Here is a 19,895-nt window from a genome sequence, read left to right as displayed (position 1 = left end):
CCGATCAGGCCAGCCACCCTCTCCTCCAAGGCACTCAAATCCAAACCTGGATCAGAGCCCCCCCTGTTTGTGACATGCTGCGTCCGAGAGCTGCGACCTTTTTTGTGGCCAATTTCATATCGGACCACTTCTTCCTGATCTTATTGGAGAAAAAGTAAAACATTGTTCAATTTTAGATTTCATTTAATCTGGAGTTTATCACATTTTATTGACCATCACAGTAGGGGAAAATACATAACTCGTCCGGTCTGCGATTTACATCGCCAACGCTGTTGGCAGCTGTCCCAGCTGTCAACGCTGTTGACAGCGTTTCTTTGCCGTCTTTTGTCTATCCATGTCGCAAATCTAGAGGTGCGGCCCTTTTATAGAAGGCGTGGTTAGGATCATTACGATGGATTTCACCCGCCAGATTTATCAACAGCCGCTCTGTTTTACGATGGGATTGGTGTGGTACGCATGTTTTGTAAATCTCACTTGAGCTTCTGTGTACGACGACTTCTCCGCTCATATCTACGATGCTTTCTACGACGGCTTGATAAATGAGGGCCATTGCGTGTAAAATGGGGGTGTGGAATATCCTCCCCATTCCACGTATCAAATGGTGTCCGCCAAGGTGGGCTTCTATCTCCTGCACTATTTAATGTGTATATGAATGACTTATCAGTCCAGCTGAGTTTGTATTCTACAGGCTGTCTAATTGGTAGCTCTGTGATTAACCATCTCATGTATGCAGATGACCTGGCCATTGTGAGCCCATGTACTGCTGGTTTACAACAACTTCTTAAGGTATGCACTCAATATGGTCTTTTGTATGACATTAAATTCAATGCAAAGAAGAGCAATGTCATGATAGTGAGGAGTAAAGAGGATAAGAAGATGACATTCCCTGTTTTCCATCTGTGTGATAGTCCACTTATGGTGTGCAAGGAAGTTAAATACCTTGGTCATATAATTTCAGATGATCTCTGTGATGATCGTGATATATACCGTCAACGACGTAAATTGTATGCCCAGGCTAATATGCTACTTCGCAAGTTTAGTATGTGTTCTTTTAATGTCAAATGCTCTCTGTTCAGGGCCTTCTGTACACCCATGTATACTGCCCACTTGTGGTGGAAATATAAGAAAAACAGCTACCAGAAGCTCACAGTTGCATATAATGACACTATGAGACTACTGATGCAGTTACCTAGATGGTCCAGTGCCAGCTACCTGTTTGCACACTCCAATGTCCCTGGATGTGATGCAGTCCTGAGAAATGCAATGTATAAATTTATGTGCCGACTGGATTGCTCTCAAAATAGTATAATTGATTATTTAGTAAATCCAACTAAGAGCTCTGTGAGGTTCTCTTCTAAGCTTAGGCGACACTGGAGAGAGTGCTTATATGCCTGATGGCTGTGTACTTGTCTTGTCTTTTATTTTACAATTTATCATTATTATTATTTTTTTTTTATTTATTTATTTATTTTACTATGTATTTATATTGTGATATGGACCATGCACTTGTGTCTGATATAAATAAAGAATTGAATTGAATTGATTGAATGGTGCATTATATGAGTGTTTTACACTTTAGTCAATGGTGACTATTATTTATTGTATAAGTCACAAGAGTACAGACCTTTTTGAAAATAGCTATAAAGATATAATAATAATAATAATTATAATAATAATAATAAACATTATTATTATTATTAGTAGTAGTAGTAGTAGTAGTAGTATTAAGTTCAACTTCACTCACAAATACTGCTCACCCAGTATGCAGTATTGTTACAATTTTCAGAATCCTGAAACTCATCCAGCAGTGCTATATCCTACCCTGTATAGCATGTAGCATATTGATAATTAGGGCCTATGTTATCAGTAGTTTATTAGAACAGTGATTAAAGCAGTCGGCTTGATTTGTAATATAGAAGTCAAGAAAAAATTGTTTCACTTCCATTCACCTTTGGTTAAATCAAAATTACATGATAACAAAAAAGACAACAAAAGATGAACTTTGTCAACATACCATAAGCTTTTACTGCTGTTCAGAAAATGGAGTTAATACATATAATAGATGAATAGAATAGATTAAGTCTGCTGTGGAAAGACAAAAATGAAGGATGCATGGTATGAAACCGTAATACCTCTATCCCAGAACATTTGGATCCATGTGACTCTAAATAATGGGGAAATATATCCTGATATTGGTTTTGTGTAGAAGCTTATTATGATTTATTCCAAACCTTAGTGATCTGTTTCACATCAACTGCAGATACTGCAGCTAACAAGTTCTTCACATTTAGACATACATTATTAGTTCTATACTCAGAGTTCAAGGCTCTGTTGTTGTCAGTCATTATACAGTGTTCGTCTTTGTTTTTTTTCCCTCAAACTAAATACTACTGACCAAAATCCACACCTAAAATGATGTTTATTTTTGATAAAGCAGGAACGTCAGTAAGTTAATTAACTGTAATCATTTGTGTATCAACAAAAGGCTGCATACGCACAATGCTACACCATTTTAAACTATCTTAAAATGGTTGTTTGGGGGCACGTGGGTCTAAAGAAGATCTATGTAGACTGACTAGCAATAGCAAGCTATCAACATGGTTTGCTCCATTGGTGGTTCATACAGACAGAGACAAGTCAATTTCAATATCTTGCAGAAAAAATCATCGAAGTCATAAATAGAGCTATGGATCTAAATCATAATTTGTCTCAAAAACAACAATAATTTATTTATTTTGTATAAGGGATCAAAATGCTTCATGCAAATATTTTCATTTTTAACAGAAATGCAACTTTGTCCATAAAAGTTGAGTGTAGATTTGAAAAAAATGGCTACTTCATTTGTGGAATGCTATATTTTTAACAGCAACATAATAATGAAATTAACATAGGTAAGATGTCACACTGATAGCAAGGAGGTTGAAACCAATGCAGGAAATGGCAGGCAGGGAACTCTATGGATCAAGTTTAATTCATCATCATGTCAGGAATAGACAAACACAACAGAGCATAACAAATGACCAAAAAAAAAATTAAATCAGTCACAAAAAAGTCAGAAGCTTAAAGGTACTCTAAGCACGGTTGGTTGATGTCACTTCTGTTGACGTTGAAAAATGGTATCGAACAAAATGGAGGTAACTTTAATATTGGGGAGGTTTTGGGTAGGCACTGGTTCTTGATGGAGGGGTAGTGCAACTAAACAAGATGGTGTATCGGTCAGGACACAATGAAGGGGGGATGAAGATGGTGTACTGAATTCTGTATTGTTCCAGCTTGATATTCAGTATTGTTACACACTGATAATAGCAGTCTGAAATAATAAAAAAATAAAAACCACAATAAATGTCTAGTACTTTAACAGCAGTAGATCCATATCACTGTTAAACATAACAAAAATAGCTCTACTTGCATGGACAAAATTTCCTGAACAAATGTATACATAAATGTATTACTGTTATGCATATAAATGCTCTTAAAGTAAGATAAACCAGCTGGATACACAGGAACTGATACACTTCAGAGAACGACATTCAGCATTATTTTTACTCTCACTCTTTGACTGTCATGAGCCACCGTACTGTGTACTCTCATCCAGTCAGAATGCACGGAGGTCTAGTTAACTTTCCCTTGGTTTCTGTATTGCACTCGCCAGTTATTGAAGACACGGATTAGATGCAGTTATGTACATTCTGTGTGATCATTGACTCATGTTGACAACAGACAACTTCTACAGTAGGGTTTGGAGAAGAAGGCTCAGTAATGGTAGCTATGTGCTTCCAAGAGCTTGCAATGCATTGGAGTGCACATAGACTTGGCTAATGATACCAACACGGTCTTCAAGTTAGTGCAACTTGAAAGTTTGTAAAAAAGAATTAGGTTTCACAAAATTGACTGAGTGTCTCACAATTGTACTTAACTTTAAGCAAGTTAAGTTTATTTAAAGTTAAAAAAGCCCTAGACAAATCTACATCACTTCAGCAGATAGCATGTAGCACTAGTATATCCATGCTTCTGCAGTGCCAGCTACATTTCTAGCTATGGATAGAACTAGATAAATCCTTATGAATATTCATTTCACAGTCAGACTTTATTTTTTGTTAAGTTATTGTTTGCTAAGTTATTATTTACTATGTAGGCTTCCAGATTCATATATTATCACGTATCCTACTTTTGGGGTCGTGGGCAGTTCCACACACTCAGTTCCACACACTTCCACTAGGGCAGATGTAGAGTTATACACAGATTGGTGGTGGAGGGGGGGGGGGGGGGGTACCAGACAGACACACACACAAAATATCTGAAAAAAACAAGTTTTGGGGACAATGGAGATTTTCAGACAGAAACCCATATTAGAGCATGCTGAATGCAACTGAAATGAAATCTAATTGGGGACCGTGGTTTTCGTCCCCAATGGCAATGGTGTCCCCAATCAACTGGTGTGTGAGCGGATGAAAATTCCCAATTTGGACTTAAGTAAGGACATTATTTTTTCTGTCCTCTTCCTCTTCATCTCCTCCATCCACTGGTCAAGTGGCACAACAGCTGTCTGTGGGCAGTAAATGTGGCCATAATACTGGCTGTGGCCAGTATCTTTGTTGCGGGGCTGGTGGCACAGACTACACTTGTTTTTGTCCACAGTGCGGACATAGGGCTTACGAGCAAGTGGTGGAGAGGGAATGGGTCCAGCAGGAGCAATCTGACGGACAGCAGGAACTGTAGTTGGACACACAAAAACAAATGGACCAGAGGAAGGACTGGGGTTGGGGATGACCGGTGAAGGAGCAGAAAGGTGTGAAGGTGTTTGAACCATGGTGGGACATGCAGGACTGGGGTTGCGGACAACAGGTACGGGAGCGGGATCAGCAGGGAACAGCTGCCTTGGCTGGAAAGCCTTGGGACGAACTCCAGACTTGCGTTTGTCCACTGCCTTTCCCACTGTGCTCTCTGGAAGATGGTAGTGGTGTTGGGGACGAAGCTGTGGGGGTGCTGCAGTGGGACGAATCTGTCCTGGGGGAAGGGGTTGACCAGCAACAGGAATGGATGGGGCCAGGCAAGTTCACTCCCTGCAGCAGGATGGCACATTCCTGCCCCTTCAGCCACCTGTTGTGCCACTGGATCAAAGTTGTTTGATTGACCTCAAACAATTGAAGGGTTGTGTTCTCCATAACTGTCCCATTGCCCAGAACCAGCTGGCGGATCTTGCTGTAGTCCCTAAGAATTAGGGTCCACCTTGTTACCGCCTGATGTCCCATTTTTTTTGGGGCTCTTGTGAATATCGCACAGTTTAATAAAGATGAACTCTACCAGACGGCAACTGTCTGGCCACTGGGCGGGGGATCCTGTTGACCCCAGGACACAACGGGTCATGCTGTCAACACCAAGCGTGAATTCAGGTTTGGGTTTTGAGCACCTGAAGCGCCCTGTCGTAAAGCGTACCTGGTGCCGCGCAGCATACGCCACTCTCCGCTGGTCATATGGCAGTAGGTTTTGCCATAGGGCAGTTATATTTCTGGCATGCTGGTGGCTCAGCGTTTGCCCACTTTCCATGCGTAGCCCCACCAAGTAGTCTGCCAGACTGTCCACTCTGTCCATCCCTGGCACACTGCGCGCATCCACAGCCTGGTAAAATATAACAATGGATCAATGTAAAAAAAATATACAATATCACAGGGAGATGAAAAACACAATTATCACAATGTAATTGTCACAAAAAGTCTTGCCATCGGTTGCTCAGGCACCGGTTGTGCTGCTGGGGGTGCAAAGGCTGCAGCGTCACAGACAGTAAGGGTGGTCAAGAGAGGAAGGACGAGGCGGAGGTGGTTGTGGAGGATGGAGCAGAGGCGACATGGGTGGTAATTGTGGAGGATGGACCAGAGATGGCGTAACGGCTCATTGTTGAGGTTGGTCCATAGCTGGTGAATGTGCTCATTGTAGAAGATGGACCATGGGTGGTGACAGTGGCCATCATGGATGATGGAGTAGAAGGCACCGTGGTCATCCAGTCGAAAGACTGAAAAAAATGTCACGTCAAAACATGTTTATGGATTTGTTTATGGATTATGCTTTTAATCTATTTACTCTTTAGATGGTATACATGTTATATTGTTTGTTTCTATTTTTTTCTTCATTGGGCTATTCAAATTAAGTTTCAAATTCAAATTCAAAATTTATTTATATAGCACATTAAAACAGCCTCAGCTGACCAAAGTGCTTCACAACAGCAACTGCATCACAAAAGAGTCATCAATAAAAGCAATAAGAATGACTTATCATCATTACAGATAAAAGTAAAATTTAAGATAAAATTAGCAATAAAATAACAATAACAATAAAAGTAGCGGCTGCACGGTGGTGTGGTGGTTAGCACCATTGCCTCACAGCAAGAAGGTTCCAGGTTCAACACCCGGCTGGGGCCTTTCTGTGTGGAGTTTGCATGTTCTCCTCGTGTATGCGTGGGTTCTCTCCGGGTACTCCGGCTTCCTCCCACTATCCAAAAAATCATGCATGTTAGGTTGATTGGCATCTCTAAATTGTCCTTAGGAGTGAGTCTGAGCGTGCATGGTTGTTTGTCTCGTTTGTCTCTATGTGGCCCTGCGATGGACTGGCGGCCTGTCCAGGGTGTACCCTGCCTCTTGCCCATTGACCGCTGGGATAGGCTCCAGCCCGCCCGCGACCCGATCGACAGATTCAGCGGTATAGATAATGGATGGATGGATGGATAAAAGTAGCAAGCCAAGGTGAACTCCATTTCAGCTAGTGGAAGGCCAGGGAAAAGAGATGTGTTTTCAGTCAAAGTTAGTAGTGCTATACAAATAATACTACATGTACTGTTATTATTAAGAATAGTTACCAGTTCTGTAGTCTGGACAGTGGCAGGAGTGCTGGCTACACTGGTCGTGGCAGGTGATGAGCCATCGGACGGGTCCAGCATCTCAATAGTAGGATCCAGGTTGAGGTCCAAACTCCTGTCTCCAAAGCCCTCGTCCTACAACTCTTCCTCTGTGCCCACATCCTCAAACAGCTGGTCTGTTGCCTCAGAGTCAGGATCCACGTCCTGCAAGGCCTGTCCTGTTTGGCAATACAGGTAATCTACACCCAGGGGTTCACCTGGGACAGATGTTAGAACACAATAGAGAGAAATCAGTTAAAATGAGTATACAAATTTATGAATACAAGTGCTTTAAAGCCAAAACTCACCAGTATAGACAGATGGTGGCTGAAAAGATGGTATAAGCCGTCTTCCAAGCACCAGAGCACTGAGGGTGTTGGCACAGTGCACCAGGTCCCCAGAGTAGCTCAAGAGGGACGGGGGTTTGCCTGCCAGAGAAGCTACTTTGCGGTCCTAATTCCACCTGTTCAGGCCTTCCAGGAGGTACAGTTGGAAATTCAAACTGTTGGCACTTGTTCCTTTGGATGAGATGAATAACTTTAAGTTAATTGTTTTGTGTTTGGCTATTTGAAAGACATTCATTGTGTCACCTTTCATATTTCTGATGAATACTGATTTATACTGACCGGGAATGAACCTGTTCAGGTGAAGGTGAAATGACTCCAGTGATGTGGACCCCCTTGCACATCGGTAGTTGGGCAGGACAATACCCTCTTTGGTGGTGGTGCCAGTCTGTGTGTAGAGGAGCAGTCCAGGTTCATCCTGAATGTACTTCACATGCCTCTTCTGGACTTGCCAGATGTGGTGCATCGTCTCCTGGTCCAAGAGAGGGACACCAAGAAGGTCTCGACCCTTTACTCCTATCAGCTCGTTGAGGAGACGCTCGATCATCAAAATGGTCTGCTGCTCTCCTCTTGTCCGCCTTCGGCAGTGCAGGGCCAATTCCTCCTTGGAGATCCGTTGGTCCACCATAGTGTCGGTGATGTCAGGGACACCTTCATGGATCAGCTGCTCCCTCTTGGCCCGCCTCAGCAGAGACACATCCCCACTGTCCCATTCAAAAATGCAGCGGGACATACGCGCCATGAAAATGGGGTAAAGTGTATGTGCATCCTTCGTGCAACCAGCTGCCAGACGCCGCATGAAGTGGTAGATGTCCAGCTTCACGACCAAGTCTGGCCACCCACCAAATCACTGCTTGAGCTTGGTTTGCCCAGTGCCCTCCCGACAGCAGTCACTGTCCACATAAAGAACTTGAGGTGGAGCCACACCTGCATCAGTGTACTGCTGGATGAGGCCAGCTGCCATTCGGTCAAGGGCAAAGCTATCCCCTTTGCTCACCCTGACCGCTTCTTTGTGATCTGTATTCACACAGAAAAGACAGCGAGTGATGCTTGATTATCTATATATGAAACATTACTTTCATATTTCAGGTCTATACTACTACTAATGGTTTATTTTCAATTCTTTTAATATTGAAAATGTAAAAGCAGTTACCTTTTTGGTGGAGTCCATCTTCAAGATGCCGCCATATGTGGACATTATGCTGGCTTTAACGTGGTCCAGCTTACCCAAGATATCCCCGCCATAAACAGCCAAAATCCACCTGTGGGAGGGGATTGTTTCAGGCTCAGATGGCTGGAGCAAGCTTGGCTGGGAGGTGAAGTCGGAGCAGGCATCGAGATACCGGCAAATACGCTTCAGCCACTCCTCGCTGTGGTTCTCCCGCAGCTGCCTCACCAGGCGAGCAGGGCTGTTTCCCAGGGCCCTCTCCCTCAGGAACCGTATGACCCGCATGTCACAGGCATATCTGAATAAAACAAAGGAAAAGAGAGACAGACAGACAGACATAAACATTAAAGCCAGCTAATCTCAATTGTGCTTTACATGACAAACATTTGTTACACAAGCTAAATAATCTCAGTATTCTCACTTGCGAGTTACGATCAGCCTAAATTCCAGTCTGTGGGCTAGGTCCAGCTGGTCTCAGATGGCCTTGCTGGTGGAAATAAAGGCCAGCCTAACGTTCTCCCGGCACCGCTATCGAAGGGAGTAAAGCCCACCTCCTTTTCATGAATGCTGTATGAATGCATGTAACGAGGCTTAAGATGCGTATCATGGGACACCTGCAGTTCTCTGCTGTACCAAATGAGTTATGGAAGGGAGCCAGGGGCTTGGGCCTGTTTATCAGTTAAATAAACACAAAAAGTGATGACAAACCATCAGTTTCAGATGCGTTTCAGATCAAATCAGCCCCAGTTTCTATCATGCATTTAGTCGTTACAAAAACATATCTGGCATCTATCTGGGAAAGTCTCCACATTGTCCAACACAGATGTTGATCCTCAATATACCCTCACATTGTCCAGCGCAAAAGTCCAGCCATTTTGTTTTGGTTCTTTTTTTGTCAGGTCTATCCATCCATTCTTTTGGCACACGATTTTCATCTTCTGTTGTTAGGATGTTTATACTTTGGGTGTGGCGGTGTGCGAAAACCCTCCCTTTAGAAGAGCTAAAAAGCACAGAACATATGCGGCCTTGGCGACTCATTAAAAAGGCACTATTTCTCATTGGCGCCAGTTTCATACTTTGACCCCTTTTATGCTCTTTAAATGGGCAGACCTTCTGCATTTGTGCTGTTTGATTTTTTTCAGACCTTTGATACAGGACAGAGGCCTGTAGACAACATTTTTTTTTTTTAAAGTTTAAGAAATGTAAGTGGGATCTTTTTTCAGCGATGCAAACAATTTCGGTCGGGGGGTTGCCGTGACCCGGATTCGAACCAGGGTTGCTGCGACCACAACACAGAGTATTAACCACTATACGATCACGGCCGGTTGTGGGTTTTTGTCGTGTGTGGCTTTGATGTGATCCGAAACACCTTCGTATCCCAAGGATAGCATATGTAGCTCTGCGGCATGTGGCTGGCAGGCATGTTTTTTTTTGTGTTTGGAGCAAAATCATTGACAGCAGAGATAAAGAGGAAGACGAGCTTTCCTTACGGTGTGGGGTCAGCCACATGTGTTGCAAGACGACACACTGGGAGGTATCTTTGGGGCGTAAGTGAGCTGGGATACCCAGGGAGTAGAAGGTTTAAAGCGATCCTGTTGTATAGGTGTGGGAGAAGTGAGAGACTAAAACCAACGTGCCGAGCTAGCCAGGAGTTGAACCTAGAATCGTCTGATCCGTAGTCAGACGCTTTATTCCTTGCGCCACTAGCCCTTAGCAAGTTTAATAGAGAGTGGAACAGTCTTTCGTAAAACAGCATATTCCAAAAGCTTTGAAAGGATTGACGGAGTTGTCCAAAAGAGCCTCTGTATACAAAAGCTTGGCACATCCTTCGAGCCGGAATTGAACCAGCGACCTAAGGATAACTGTTGTTGGGCACCTACAGTCCTCCGCTCTACCAACTGAGCTATCGAAAGGAGCAAAGCCCACAACCTTTTCATGAATCCTGTATGAATGCATGAAACCATGCTTAAGATGCGTATCATGTGTGTTAAGGGAGGGGGAAAAAAGTAGGAAGAAGAAAGCGGCTGATCCCAGAGTCGAGAGTTCGATCCCAACAGTCCTATACTATGTTTTAATGAAACTGCTCAAACTATAGTATTGTTTTAACGTATGTAAAAGTATATAAAGTATGTAAATTTCCTAATGCACTTTCTGAGTGAAGTGAGTGATAAATTGTTCCTAGTTTACGCATAAAATTATTACTAATATTTCAGAATCAATAGCAGCTCATATTTATTCACAGTAAAAGATCATAGACCTTATCTGTTTTTAAAGAACCAAATATTTATTTGTCAACAACAAAAAGAGTGAATTAAACCATTTTTTAACCTCAAAAAAACTAAAAACTGTGAACAAACTTAGCATTTACTTGCAACAAATTTTAAACAGTTGGACTTTGTACACAATCACAATAACAAAAAACATGTAGTATCATCACTAAATAAGATGAATAACCCTCTGTGAAATAAATTAAAAGATTGAGAGGTCTGAAACAGCAGTAACTATATACAATAAAAAAAAGTTTTTAAATGTTAAAAAAGTATAAATGAGTACACACTTATGTCTTCTTTTTAATTTCTTCCAGCCACTGCTCTTTAGTTAGAGTTTCACCAGAGGGACAGTAAATCTGCCCTCTATATTGGCTGTGTCCTGTTTCAGCAATTCTGAACTGCCCGCATTTTTTGCACGTGTTGTGCAAAACTTTGCGGGTCAGTTTTCGGGGTGCTCTATTATTGTGAGTGGAGCCTGCTATGGGAGCCGGACCAGGGGCCAGAGGAGGGACCAAAACAGGAGCCAGAGCAGGAGCATGTGGAGGAGTGGCAGAGAACGTCCAAAAACTCTGTGTCTGTAGAGTAGAGGGGATAACACAAACCTGTGAGGCCACTGGAGCAATTGTCATTACCTGAGGCCTTTTGGGTGGAGCAGGGAGAAGCTGCTGCTGTCCTGGTGGATTTGTATCATCTGTAAATTGCAGCTTTCTTTTTAATTTGGCCTGTCCCACAGTGTTAGGTGGTAAACTGTAAATATGTATTGGTTCTGAATGTGGTATGGCATAATGGGGACGTATATTGGCGGGGAGAAGTGGGTCAGCAGCTACAGAAAACCGGCTTGGAAGGTTTAGCCCTTGTTGCACCACAGCCGTTTCCTGCCTTTTCACCCTTTGATTATGCCACTGAACCAGGGTGGTGTAGCTCACATCCACCAGCTGCAAGGTAGTCTGCTGCATGATAGCTCCGTTTGCTAAAATGAGCTGCCTGATCTTTCTGTAGTCCTGAAGGATCAGATCCCATCTTGAGAATGTGCCTGTCCCTTTTTTTTTTGGACTACGATGGATACTGCAGAGGCGAACAAAGATGGGCTCCACTAGGCGGCAGCAGTCTGGCCATTGGGCAGATGGGGCTGTGGTTGTTAAGGCATGACGCTTCCCACTTTCCACCCCAGGGGTAAATTCCTGCCTCTTTTTGGGGGACCTAAACCTCCCAGTTAGTGCTGGGCGGTATACCGGTTCACACCGAATACCGGTTTATAATTTCATTATGATATGAATCTATAATATACCGCCATACCGGTGTATTTGATTACACAACGGGGGGAACGCTGCGTCGCGCGACATTGTTTGAGACGGGACCCTTTTCAGTGTTTCGCTTCTAAACACGCATGTTTACTGTCTGGGTGCGAGGTGGTAATAAGCACTTGCGTTACGCGAAGGTGAAGGTGGATAGGATAGACATGGAAAGTTCCGAAATCGAAGCTGCAGAACTAGTAGAACATGCTGACACAGAAGAACTTGTGCCAAAAAAAGGAGCCGGTGTTCTGTCGATTTCTCCTACTTGTCGAGAATTGCTACTTTGTGGTTTTGCGCATGCGCCGAGCCGATTTTTTAAGTTTCGTTTTCACGCCTATAATGTTTTGCTACCCTGCGTCTTGGTGTGTAACTGTAACATCCTCAAAATCCTGATTATTTTCTCTTTTGGAAGACATGCAAAGTAATAAAACACTTATCGTATTAACAAGCAGTTAGCTTAACATGCACAAATGGGGTGTCTGAAATATGACGCATATTTGAGCATGTTGAATAAGTGGAAGGCGCCTATGAAAGTTACGTTATCCAAGAGGCAGCGGCTTTTCTCTCTCACAATAAATACACAATTTTTCTCTTCTGTATAAAAACATTAATTAATAACAGGGATGCTGTTTTTAGGAATGGAAGAAAGTCTGGCCATTGGGCAGATGGGGCTGTGGTTGTTAAGGCATGACGCTTCACACTTTCCACCCCAGGGGTAAATTCCTGCCTCTTTTTGGGGGACCTAAACCTCCCAGTTAGTGCTGGGCGGTATACCGGTTCACACCGAATACCGGTTTATAATTTCATTATGATATGAATCTATAATATACCGCCATACCGGTGTATTTGATTACACAACGGGGGGAACGCTGCGTCGCGCGACATTGTTTGAGACGGGACCCTTTTCAGTGTTGCGCTTCTAAACACGCATGTTTACTGTCTGGGTGCGAGATGGTAATAAGCACTTGCGTTACGCGAAGGTGAAGATGGATAGGATAGACATGGAAAGTTCCGAAATCGAAGCTGCAGAACTAGTAGAACATGCTGACACAGAAGAACTTGTGCCAAAAAAAGGAGCCGGGGTTCTGTCGATTTCTCCTACTTGTCGAGAATTGCTACTTTGTGGTTTTGCGCATGCGCCGAGCCGATTTTCTAAGTTTCGTTTTCACGCCTATAATGTTTTGCTACCCTGCGTCTTGGTGTGTAACTGTAACATCCTCAAAATCCTGATTATTTTCTCTTTTGGAAGACATGCAAAGTAATAAAACACTTATCGTATTAACAAGCAGTTAGCTTAACATGCACAAATGGGGTGTCTGAAATATGACGCATATTTGAGCATGTTGAATAAGTGGAAGGCGCCTATGAAAGTTACGTTATCCAAGAGGCAGCGGCTTTTCTCTCTCACAATAAATACACAATTTTTCTCTTCTGTATAAAAACATTAATTAATAACAGGGATGCTGTTTTTAGGAATGGAAGAAAACTGGAATACAGTTCACAAGTACCTTTCTGATGGACACTTCTGTCTTTATTTAGGTGACTCTGCTCCATCATTGTCATGAATGCATTGAGAACAGGGGGAGTATTATTTGACAGGGTGTTATTGGACTATCAAAATATGCTACCCTCTTAAATAAATCAATTTCACTACACTTTTTATAATTACACACATGAGAGACAAAAAAAACGTACTTTATTTGATATACAGAGATAGAAAACCATAAAGTAGCATTTTTTGATAGGGTAGCACAAATCGATAGACAAGCCTATCGGTTTTTGCGGCGGAAGCATTTCTCGACGAAGTAGCACAAATCAAGAGAACACCGTGTCTGCAGTTTGGAAGTGTTTTGGTTTAAAAAAATACGACGTCGACCAAACAACCATTTTATGCAAGTGTTGTCGGGCTACACTGGAGGTGGCAACACGAGCAATTTGCTCCATCACCTTAGCCGTAAGCACGTCTTAGAATATCAAGAATGCATGAAGTTAAGGTCAGCACCCGCCACATCAGCAGGTAACACGGGGAAAGCAAAAGAAAAGTCGAGCCAAATGTCACTTCAAGACGCACAGTAAAAGTTCTGTATTTTGACTGCAATTGTGTTTGCATTCCGATTCCTCACTTCATTAGAATCATGAGTAGCACTTCTTTGTAAACAGCATCATTTTGTGGGGCGTTATTCTATGACGGTAAAATAGACCATCCTGAGTTAATCTACTGCAGTAATTCTGTTCTCAATCTGTAGAAAATGCTGTGAACACCTAATTATGCATGAAAAAAAATACCGTGATATACCGTGGAACCGTGAAAAAATACCGTGATATGTATTTTTGGTCATACCGCCCAGCACTAACACCAAACTAGTTTGAATTAAAGGGATAATCCAAAGTAAAATGCACTTTAGGTCAATTTACGGGATGTTGGGAGTACATACGTTGAGTTGACATCAAAATCATTTAATTCTGATGTGTTTTGAGAATTTTGATTTCACCGTTTTCAGCCAAAAGTCGTTAGCCTGGAGGAGAGTGGGGCATATGGTATCGCCGCTACAAAACGCTATTTTTACACCTCTTCTACAACTCCAAACAACATAACACTTACGTGGTAGTGAGTAGAGGGTCCCTAAATCCAAACCAAAGTGTCCCGAGGTCTTCATGTGGTCGGATAGAGAGTCCAGAATGAATTTAATAAAGCCAGTATCTTTCCGGAAATGCTCCTGCTGCAGCTGGCATCTTCAGCGTAAAGTCCGTATAGTAGAGAGCCGAGTGTGGAGTAACACGCTCTGGAAATTCGCAATTTCGTTGCCGTTTTTTTTTTTACAAACATAGTCCAGTATTTCTTTCGAAAGCCAGGATAGGAACAAACACGCACCATAACTCCAAAAGTTTGCTCCGCTGTTTGTTCAACAATCTGCTCACACACCTCTCCTTCTTCTGTGATGGTCACTCCAGTCACGCAAAAGACGTCTTCAGTAAACAGGAGGCTAGGTCACGCGAGACGTAAGGTCACATGACATTTTATAAAATTCCAACCTGTTAGTAAGCTAGGCTTTGCTGTTGCATACAACTTCATTTCACTTTCGAAAGAAATACTGGACAATGTTTGTAAAAAAAAAACGGCAACGAAATTGTGAATTTCCAGAGCGTGTTACACCACACTCGGCTCTCTACTATACGGACTTTACGCTGAAGATGCCAGCTGCAGCAGCAACATTTCCGGAAAGATACTGGCTTGATTAAATTCATTCTGGACTCTCTATCCGACCACATGAAGACCTCGGGACACTTCTGTTTGGATTTAGGGACCCTCTACTCACTACCACGTAAGTGTTATGTTGTTTGGAGCTGTAGAAGAGGTGTAAAAATAGCGTTTTGTAGCGGCGATACCATATGCCCCACTCTCCTCCAGGCTAACGACTTTTGGCTGAAAACGGTGAAATCAAAATTCTCAAAACACATCAGAATTAAATGATTTTGATGTCAACTCAACATATGTCCTCCCAACATCCCGTATATTGACCTAAAGTGCATTTCACTCCGGATTATCCCTTTAAGAGTGTGTAGAAAGGTTTTCAGAGTTGGCCAAGTGTTAATTGTGATGTTGCTGAATGTTAAATCATCTTTTCCAGTTTTTTTTAATGAGAGATGTTGAGTTTGATTTGAAAATTTATACATAGCAGAGGATGGTTTAGGTCCATCGACCACTGGGTTATGGGCCCAGCATGCTTCTGCTGCGCCACTCTGCTACACACCTCAGATGGGACTCGAACCCACAATCCCTGGCTTAGGAGGCCAGTGCCTTTTCCACATGACTATTCAAAATAAAAAACACAACTTAAAGAAATCGGGTAAACGATCCCCTAATCCATTTGACAAAATTGAAAGATTTCAGTCTTTTGACACAATAATTATTTTTTCTTACTTATATCAGAAAAGTGAACTTTGGAGGACACTCATGTGCACACCAAACGAGTTTGAATTAAGAGTGTGGAAAGGTTTTCAGAGTTGGTCAAGTGTTAATTGTGATTATGCTGAATGTTACATCATCTTTTCCAGGTTTTTTTAATGAGATATGTTGAGTTTGATTTGAAAATTTATAGATAGCAGAGGATGGTTTCGGTCCATCGACCTCTGGGTTATGGGCCCAGCACGCTTCCGCTGCGCCACTCTGCTACACACCTCTGATGGGACTCGAACCCACAATCCCTGGCTTAGGAGGCCAGTGCCTTATCCATGTGACTATTCAAAATAACATACTTAATAAAAAGAAATCGGGTAAACGATCCTCTAATCCATTTATCAAAAGTGAAAGATTTCAGTCTTTTGACACAATAATTATTTTTTCTTACTTATATCAGAAAAGAGGACATTGGAGAACACTCATGAGCACACCAAACTAGTTTGAATTAAGAGTGTGTAGAAAGGTTTTCAGAGTTGGTCAAGTGTCAATTGTTATGCTATGAATGTTACATCATCTTTTCCAGGTTTTTATAATGAGAGATGTTGAGTTTGATTTGAAAAGTTAGACATAGCAGAGGATGGTTTCAGTCCATCGACCTCTGGGTTATGGGCCCAGCACGCTTCCGCTGCGCCACTCTGCTACACACCTCAGATGGGACTCGAACCCACAATCCCTGGCTTAGGAGGCCAGTGCCTTATCCACGTCACTATTCAAAATAAAAAACACAACTAAAAGAAATCGGGTAAACGATCCTCTCATCCATTGAACAAAAGTGAAAGATTTCAGTCTTTTGACACAATAATTATTTTTTCTTACTTATATCAGAGAAGAGGACATTGGAGGACACTCGTGTGCACACCAAACGAGTTTGAATTAAGAGTGTGTAGAAAGGTTTTCAGAGTTGGTCAAGTGTCAATTGTTATGCTATAAATGTTACATCATCTTTTCCAGGTTTTTATAATGAGAGATGTTGAGTTTGATTTGAAAAGTTATAAAATAGCAGAGGAAGATTTCGGTCCATCGACCTCTGGGTTATGGGCCCAGCATGCTTCCGCTGCGCCACTCTGCTACACACCTCTGTCGGGACTTGAACCCACAATCCCTGACTTTGGAGGCCAGTGCCTTATCCACGTGACTATTCAAAATAAAAAACACAACTAAAAGAAATTGGGTAAACGATCCTCTCATCCATTTAACAAAAGTGAAAGATTTCAGTCTTTTGACACAATAATTCTTTTTTCTTACTTATATCAGAAAAGTGGACATTGGAGGACACTCATGTGCACACCAAACGAGTTTGAATTAAGAGTGTGTAGAAAGGGTTTTCAGAGTTGGTCAAGTGTCAATTGTGATGCTATGAATGTTACCTCATCTTTTCCAGGTTTTTTTAAATGAGAGATGTTGAGTTTGATTTGAAAATTTATACATCGCAGATGATGGTTTCGATCCATCGACCTCTGGGTTATGGGCCCAGCACACTTCCGCTGCGCCACTCTGCTACACACCTCAGAAGGGACTCGAACCCACAATCCCTGGCTTAGGAGGCCAGTGCCTTATCCATGTGACTATTCAAAATAACATACTTAATAAAAAGAAATCGGGTAAACGATCCTCTAATCCATTTAACAAAAGTGAAAGATTTCAGTCTTTTGACAATAATTATTTTTTCTTACTTATATCAGAAAAGTGGACATTGGAAGACACTCATGAGCACACCAAACGTGTTTGAATTAAGAGTGTGTAGAAAGGTTTTCAGAGTTGGTCAAGTGTTAATTGTGATTATGCTGAATGTTACATCATCTTTTCCAGTTTTTTTTAATGAGATATGTTGAGTTTGATTTGAAAATTAATAGATAGCAGAGGATGGTTTCGGTTCATCGACCTCTGGGTTATGGGCCCAGCACGCTTCCGCTGCGCCACTCTGCTACACACCTCAGATGGGACTTGAACCCACAATCCCTGGCTTAGGAAGACAGTGCCTTATCCATGTGACTATTCAAAATAACATACTTAATAAAAAGAAATCGGGTAAACGATCCTCTCATCCATTGAACAAAAGTGAAAGATTTCAGTCTTTTGACTCAATGATTCTTTTTTCTTACTTATATCAGAAAAGTGGACATTGGAGAACACTCATGAGCACACCAAACAAGTTTGAATTAAGAGTGTGTAGAAAGGTTTTCAGAGTTGGTCAAGTGTTAATTGTGATTATGCTGAATTTTACATAATCTTTTCCAGGTTTTTTTAACGAGAGATGTTGAGTTTGATTTGAAAATTTATAGATAGCAGAGGATGGTTTCAGTCCATCGACCTCTGGGTTATGGGCCCGGCACGCTTCCGCTGCGCCACTCTGCTACACACCTCAGATGGGACTCGAACCCACAATCCCTGGCTTAGGAGGCCAGTGCCTTATCCATTAGGCCACTGAGGCTCTTCTGTTGCATCACTCTACAACACACCTCAGATGGGACTCAAACCCACAATCCCAGGCTTTGGAGGCCAGTGCCTTATCAACGTGACTATTCAAAATAAAAAACACATCTAAAAGAAATCGGGTAAACAATCCTCTAATCCATTTATCAAAAGTGAAAGATTTCAGTCTTTTGACACAATAATTATTTTTTCTTACTTATATCAGAAAAGAGGACATTGGAGAACACTCATGAGCACACCAAACTAGTTTGAATTAAGAGTGTGTAGAAAGGTTTTCAGAGTTGGTCAAGTGTCAATTGTTATGCTATGAATGTTACATCATCTTTTCCAGGTTTTTATAATGAGAGATGTTGAGTTTGATTTGAAAACTTAGACATAGCAGAGGATGGTTTCAGTCCATCGACCTCTGGGTTATGGGCCCAGCACGCTTCCGCTGCGCCACTCTGCTACACACCTCAGATGGGACTCGAACCCACAATCCCTGGCTTAGGAGGCCAGTGCCTTATCCACGTCACTATTCAAAATAAAAAACACAACTAAAAGAAATCGGGTAAACGATCCTCTCATCCATTTAACAAAAGTGAAAGATTTCAGTCTTTTGACACAATAATTCTTTTTTCTTACTTATATCAGAAAAGTGGACATTGGAGGACACTCATGTGCACACCAAACGAGTTTGAATTAGGAGTGTGTAGAAAGGTTTTCAGAGTTGGTCAAGTGTCAATTGTGATGCTATGAATGTTACATGATCTTTTCCAGGTTTTTTTAATGAGATATGTTGAGTTTGATTTGAAAATTTATACATAGCAGAGGATGGTTTCGGTCCATCGACCTCTGGGTTATGGGCCCAGCACGCTTCCGCTGCGCCACTCTGCTACACACCTCAGATGGGACTCGAACCCACAATCCCTGGCTTAGGAGGCCAGTGCCTTATCCACGTGACTATTCAAAATAAAAAACACAACTAAAAGAAATCGGGTAAACGATCCTCTCATCCATTGAACAAAAGTGAAAGATTTCAGTCTTTTGACACAATAATTATTTTTTCTTACTTACATCAGAAAATGGACATTGGAGAACACTCATGAGCACACCAAACGTGTTTGAATTAAGAGTGTGTAGAAAGGTTTTCAGAGTTGGTCAAGTGTTAATTGTGATTATGCTGAATGTTACATCATCTTTTCCAGGTTTTTTTAATGAGATATGTTGAGTTTCATTTGAAAATTTATAGATAGCAGAGGATGGTTTCGGTCCATCGACCTCTGGGTTATGGGCCCAGCACGCTTCCGCTGCGCCACTCTGCTACACACCTCAGATGGGACTCGAACCCACAATCCCTGGCTTAGGAGGCCAGGGCCTTATCCACGTCACTATTCAAAATAAAAAACACAACTAAAAGAAATCGGGTAAACGATCCTCTCATCCATTTAACAAAAGTGAAAGATTTCAGTCTTTTGACAATAATTATTTTTTCTTACTTATATCAGAAAAGTGGACATTGGAGAACACTCATGAGCACACCAAACGAGTTTGAA

General features: G+C 42.0%; 3 non-coding genes across 3 annotated transcripts; all 3 read right to left on the bottom strand.

Annotated features, from left to right (window-relative positions):
• Positions 1-9,651: 9,651 nt before the first annotated feature.
• On the bottom strand, positions 9,652-9,723 carry trnah-gug (transfer RNA histidin (anticodon GUG)). The gene has a single exon. It is a non-coding gene; the product is annotated as a tRNA-His (tRNA).
• Positions 9,724-10,225: 502 nt separating this feature from the next.
• On the bottom strand, positions 10,226-10,314 carry trnay-gua (transfer RNA tyrosine (anticodon GUA)). Its single transcript is given in 2 exon segments — positions 10,226-10,261; positions 10,278-10,314. It is a non-coding gene; the product is annotated as a tRNA-Tyr (tRNA).
• A 7,971-nt stretch (positions 10,315-18,285) lies between these two features.
• On the bottom strand, positions 18,286-18,358 carry trnar-ccu (transfer RNA arginine (anticodon CCU)). The gene has a single exon. It is a non-coding gene; the product is annotated as a tRNA-Arg (tRNA).
• Between the last annotated feature and the right edge of the window lie 1,537 nt (positions 18,359-19,895).

Source organism: Odontesthes bonariensis, chromosome 8, assembly GCF_027942865.1.
Source record: "Odontesthes bonariensis isolate fOdoBon6 chromosome 8, fOdoBon6.hap1, whole genome shotgun sequence".
NCBI classification, from domain to species: domain Eukaryota; kingdom Metazoa; phylum Chordata; class Actinopteri; order Atheriniformes; family Atherinopsidae; genus Odontesthes; species Odontesthes bonariensis.
This window is presented reverse-complemented; position numbering and strand designations above follow the sequence as displayed.